This window comes from Falco cherrug, chromosome 6, assembly GCF_023634085.1.
Source record: "Falco cherrug isolate bFalChe1 chromosome 6, bFalChe1.pri, whole genome shotgun sequence".
NCBI classification, from domain to species: Eukaryota; Metazoa; Chordata; class Aves; order Falconiformes; family Falconidae; genus Falco; species Falco cherrug.
The window spans coordinates 86,307,222-86,313,421 of record NC_073702.1 but is presented as its reverse complement, the minus strand read 5'-3'; positions in this window follow the sequence as shown (position 1 = coordinate 86,313,421).

Sequence of the window (6,200 nt, the reverse complement as noted above, 5' to 3'; positions counted from 1 at the left end):
CTGAATTCATTGTTTTATCCTGCTTTTCTGTATTTCTTGATTTAAAGATGGTATAGTGTGTAGTCTGAAGCGTCACCAGTGCTTGTGCTGTGTGGTTTGCTAGTGCATAGTTAAGTTTTGTGTGGCTTTCTGAGCCCGTGCATGTGTGATGGGAGGCGAGAGGGCAGAAAGGAAAAGGCTCAGTTTCCTCCTCTCGCTGACTGTGTGGAGGAGTTTTCCTTTTCTGTTCTGGGTGGACTTTTTCTGGGGCCTAACAGAAAAGTAGCTAGTCTTTGGGATGCTGCTTCCAAAGGTAAGAGTAAAGAAATTGGAGGCCAAGACTGTGGGGAAAAGCAATTTTGCACTTTCCAAGTTACTTTCTGATGCTTTGGTGTCTCCTGAAGCTACCTTAGCCAGACCTCAGGATTTTGTAGCAACAGCCTTGCAGGATTGCCCGCAGTGCCTAGACTGGGAAGGCCACCTGGCATCCAGAGCTTTTTTTTTTTCTTTTTTTTTCCCCTTTGTTTATAATGTATAGACCTGTTTCCTATGTAGAAAGTAGTGCTGGGGAAATTTTTGATGTATTGCCTCTGTCTGCACGTGGTTCTCCTCAGGCTGTACAACTTAAATAAGCCAACAGCTTCAGGAAGGAAAACCCAATCACCCTATTGCTGGGGTATTACATTTGCGAATGCTCTGGGCTTCAGCTTTGTGGCATGCTCTCATTACAAAAATGGCCATCTTGAAAGCATGTTAACATGGGTTAATGAATATTCAAAACCAGTTTGCTAACTCAGCTTTGCCCATCACAAACTTAAGGTATGCGGTTGGACCATGGCAGTACCTTTTGTTAGCATAAAATATTCTTTTAAGTTTTAGAGGGGTTATGTGGTTTTGTTTAGCAAGGCTTTCCCAACATGCAGAAGCCATTCTTTTTGAACTGAGGACTGGAGACAGAGATGGCCCAAGAGCTGGCAGCACTGGTTCCACAGAAGGTGTGTGGCTGCTTCCCTTTTTTGACCAAAGCATCTCAAGAAGAGATGGAGAAAGGTGTATTAAAGAGGCTTAAAGAGTAAAATGATGTCAGGAGTATACTGTGTGTACTATAAAGGGTGCAGAGCATCAGAACAGGAGGGAAAGGCAACCCAAGAAGGTGGCCATCCGGACATTAAGGAGTATGTGTGTGTGGTGAGGCAGGGCAGGGGTTGTTTGGGTTACTTTAGGTTTTTTATTTGGGTTTCAGAGTTGTGGGAATTTTGGCCAGGCTGAACAGAAAAGTTGCATTAGGCAAGAGCTGGTCTGCTGGCTGGCAGTTGTGAATTGTCCTGCCACCCCTTCTTGCATTTTTCTGCTGAGAGCAATTAGGTTTAGTTACCTATATCGACCGCAAGTTTTTTTGTGTGTGGGCAGAAAGGTATACTGGAGCTGACACTCCACTTTAAAACCTATCTGTTCTTGTCTTAATAGTCCCTTAGAGACATTAATTGATACTCTCTTGAAATGGTTGTTTTGCATTGTCTCCTCACAGGAAAACAGTATTTTTTGGAAGCTGATTTACAATGCCACCTCTTCTTTTACAGACTGACCACTATTCAGAGGGGTTTACTCTATTTAATTTTCCAGACTTCACAGCTCCACCCTAGTAAATGCATGTATGTGGCAGGTTACGAGAAAAAAAATCTCAAGAAACTGCAGATATCTGATTTCCAGAACTGCATATCTTCTTATGAACAACTTCATATGTAACACCGGATAAGTGTGTGGTCGGTAAACTTCTGAATGATTCTGAATAAAGCCAAAATGAATCTTGGTTTTAATGTTGGAAAATGCAGCCTTTTTTCCAAGGCCAGGCTTGGAAGCTGAGTCTTTTGAATGCTCTGAATGGGTTTGGGTTTTGGCTTTTTTAAGGAAGAAAAGCTAGTTCTGGAAAATGGGGAAAAGGAGATTCTTGTCACTATGGGGTCAGTGGGTACTCGCCCTTTAAAGGCTGACAAACACGGGTTGTGGCTGATTTGTAGCATCCCAGTGTAGCTTTGCAGCCCTTCCTTCTGTTTGGTGGGACGGCTGAAGTACTTCATCTTCATCTAGCACAGGAAAAACAAAATAGCATTAGGATCTTATAAAGGACTTCTGTACTGACCCTTGACTGACAACCCACCTGGAGGCCCAAAGGGTGCTATGGCAGAAAGGGGAATGCCATGCAGAAGTGTAATGAGAGAAAGATGCTACTGAGGAGGAGCTGGCTAACCAAACCAGTGCCAGAAACTGGAATTCCAGTCCCTTGAACACTGTTAGCTCCCCTTGTAATCAGGCGCTAACTGTCCTTGGGTCCGAAACCATCCTTAGGACCTAACGGAGCTAGTTCCTGTGCAAATAATAGGCCTTATTACGGCAAATGACCGCCTGCGTTTCTGAGATGAATTGAACCTCATTTGATATTAAAATATCATGGAGAGATTATAGACAGTACATGGCAAGGTCAATCTAGTTCAGCATCCTGACTCTGATAGTGAGCAGTAGTGCATGTCAGGGAAAGGGAGAAGTGCGGGGCAAGTGTAGTAGTATTTCTCAAAAAAAAAAAAAAAAAGTCTCTACAGGCAGAGCCTACCTATAGAGACATATAGATAAGGGGGTTCTTTGGGCTAAGAAATAATCAGAACTGACCCCAAGTGTCATGTCACTTGTGACAAATTAGCACTTTAAAAATGTCTGAAATTTTCTGGCTGGCTCTAATAATGATTAGTGAGGATTTCATGAGCAGAGGTGAAAAGGGTGAAAGAAAAAGACTCTCCACATGCTGCCTGCTATCATAAAAGGCCAGCAAAATATTTCAAGTATGAGATTTTCTTTTTAAAATACTGGTGTGTTGAATGTGGAACTGTGAAGGCAATATTAATTAAGGGTAGGTGGGCTAAGGACATAGAGAAGAGACCAGGAGAACATTGTGATGGTCAGACACAGGGTAAAGTGTGAGGACAGGCAAGGCTGTAAGAGAGCAGAACTAGGAAAAGATAAGTGCCTAGGTCCTTCTGCAACACTGAAGGTGTACAAAAATGTTCAGAAAAGGTTCAAAGCCCAGGTGGGATGGGACTCCCAAAACGATCCAGTCCCCTCCTGAAAGCTTGCTTTTTTTCTTTTTTTTTTTTGTCACTGCTCTTGGCAAACAGGAAGAGGAGAGGGATGTGCAAGGATTAAGGGTCAGTAATGGAAAGAACATTAGGGGTGAGGAGAGTGACTAATTAAAGTCTAAAGGAGCACAAACAAAAGTGAAGGAAACCAGAGTAACTGATCTGTTGAAAGGCGAAGTCCCAGAGGGAGGATCCCAAATTACTTCTGAGAGGGGAGAGTGGTTTGGAGAGAAAAACTTCCTCTTAAGTTTGAAAGTAACACAGTTAGGACAAGAATGTTATATGATGGATAAAGTGCATAGAATTGCATCTGTTATGTATGGGCAGATGTCACTTCCCATTTAAATGGAAAGGAAGACTTTGTAATATATTTTTCTGAGACCAAAGAAAAGGTGATTTTAATGGAGGAGGAAGAGTACTTGTGGTAGTCGGTGATGATGATTTGTTTTTCATTTGGCCGTCAGTATCATACAAGTAGCAGCTTTGCAAATTAAATCTAAAGTGCTTTCAGAAATTCACATTAATGGACACCCATTTTTGATATGGCTGGTATCTATCCACATGATCTAAGAAAAGCTGAGTTGAAGGATCTACTATCTGAATTAATAGAGGGTACAGCAATGAGGAGAGCATATCCCCTTAACTTATTTTTCCCCTTGAAATGTGATTAGGGAAGAGACAAACTCCTGACTCAAAGAGAACGAGGGAGCTAGCTTAGAGAGTTTTTTCCCTGCAGGCAAATGTAAGAAATACGTATTTAACTTAAATAAGGGTTTTTTATGTTGGTGGTTTGTTGGTTTGTTGTTTTTTTTTTTACACTGAGAGGTAGTCATTAACATGACATATCTATTTCAGTTATGTGTGCATTTTATGTATTTAGCTTTTTAAGAAGTGTTGTTCTTACCACAGTTGAATCACCTGACATCTGAAAATCATCTGGGATTTCTCACTTCTATAATAATAGGTAACATAACTGTAGTCCAAAAACACAGCCTTGCTACACTTGTTTGGTAGTGTAATTAAGCGTGTGGTTAGATAGTAAGTACCATTACTACTATAGTATGAATTAGTCTCCTTTAAAAAAAAAAAATGTTCAGCCTTCTAAGTGGTTTCATAAGGAGGTAGCCTTAGTAACTTCAAAAAAAGTAAATTCTGAGGTTGGTGGTGTTATTGGGGGCAGAAGGGGATTCTTGTGCCTTTCTATGCAGGCTTGAATGCTTTAGGGTAAGTAAGTAAGCTTTTGATGCGCCTCAAAGCTGTTAGCTGTTTTGTTTCTCCATGGTAACAGGAGTATAAAGCAGTATGAGCGTGTTGCTGAAGTAGGCAGACATGACATTGTTTAGGAATGGGATTACATGTCAGGACTGCAGCTCTAGGATGATTCTGAATGAGGGCATCTTCTAATGCAGAGGTGCCGTGAATTTGTGCAGATGTGCTAATTTAAGGCAAGGCTTAGGGATCCAAAACTGGCCTAAAAGAATCTATCAAATGTATAAAGTTTGCAGTGGTGGGAGGGATTATCAGATGTCAGGTCGATGAAACTCTTCCAGAAACATGGCTCAACATGTAAAGAGGCCTGTGCCCAGATCAAGGTCTAAATGTAGTGCTCTGATGTTCAGATATAATACAGGTCATAAAGATTTAATATTTTCTGTTTAAATTCTTTTACGTTTAGAAAAAGAACATGGAGGCTGGACAGGCAGATGACACCTAAATTAACACAGAGTTATCTGTAAACTTCGGTCGGTAATCTTGCAATATTAACTAGGGTGAACCCTGTTTACTTTAGCCACCTTGGCAGAACAGTATATATCAGGAGTACCTCAGCGGACTAGCTAAGACAGCTCTTTCATGAAGAAAGGGACAAAGGTAATGACTCATATTGGTGCAGCTTGATCACACACTGACCTCTCCCTGGCACTGCGCTGCTCTTAGCCATTTCTTCCCCCGTTGAGATCACTCTGACCCACTAGACTGAGATGCAATCTACTGACTTGCATTTATAGTAAGGGAAAGGTTCTGGCAACCTTTTTCTCATCTGTACACGCTGCATGAGGGAGCTCTCCCTGTCTCTGTTCCAACAAGCTGCTGTTGTAGTGATGGGTTGAGCTAACCTTCCCGACTGAGTCATGTTTCCTCCAAATGGATCCAGCCTGGCTGGGAACAGAGCACGCTGTGTGTGTCTTGTGTGCGCCTGAAAGAGCCCATTCCTTGTGCAGTTAAAACGGGGCGACTTCCTCGTCTCCCTCCTCTTCCTCTTGCTGCAGGTGAAGGTAACTTGTCCTGGGGCAGGTGGCCACACAACCTGTACCAACGCAGGGCAATTTCATGCCCCAAATGCCCTCCCTTCTGTTCCGCTTCATACCCATCTTCTAGTTGTTTGACTTGCTTTTCTTTTTCAGCAAGTGAAAATTAGCTTTTTTTTTTTTTTTTTATCCAGGCTCCTTAAGGAAGGAAACTTGTAGATCAGTGCTGCCTTTCTGTTCACGTGAAACCCTCTCTGCTGTTTGTTTTCAAGTAACTTTTGACCAAATTGGAAAAATCCAACCACTGCACAGCTCAGTAGCCGAGCCCCCTATATGAATGCTGTGCAGGGGGAGGAAAACTGAGGCGTTTTGGTTAGCTGATCGCTCTGAGCCGAGCTCCAGCGTCATGCTTTGTGTCTGGTGGGCAGCTAATGTGATTGGGGGGGGGGGGGGGGGGGGGGGCAAGCTTTGTTAGCCCTGTGGCTTTGTTAGCCCCAGCCCGGTCTAGTTCCAGATCAGGTCTCTGCGTGCCTCTTAGCGCTGCAGCCGGTGAAGAACTGGGTAGATAGCTCTACTTTCGTCCTTATGTAATTGCGTTAACAAGGTTGTACCAGGGGAACTATTTTAAGCAGCAACGTTCGTTTTCAAACCCCTGACGCAACGCACTGTGCGGCCTAGGCCCGAGCCGGGCGCCGGGGCGGGGAAAGGAGCGGGCCTGCTGCGGGGCGGCGGCTGCCGGCGCGGGGCCCGGTGGTGTGGTGCCGTGTGTTCGGTGGTGCTGGCACCGGATCCGGGCGGCATCCACGCCAGCGGCCTGGGGGGGGGGGGGTTGGGGGGCACGGTGCCC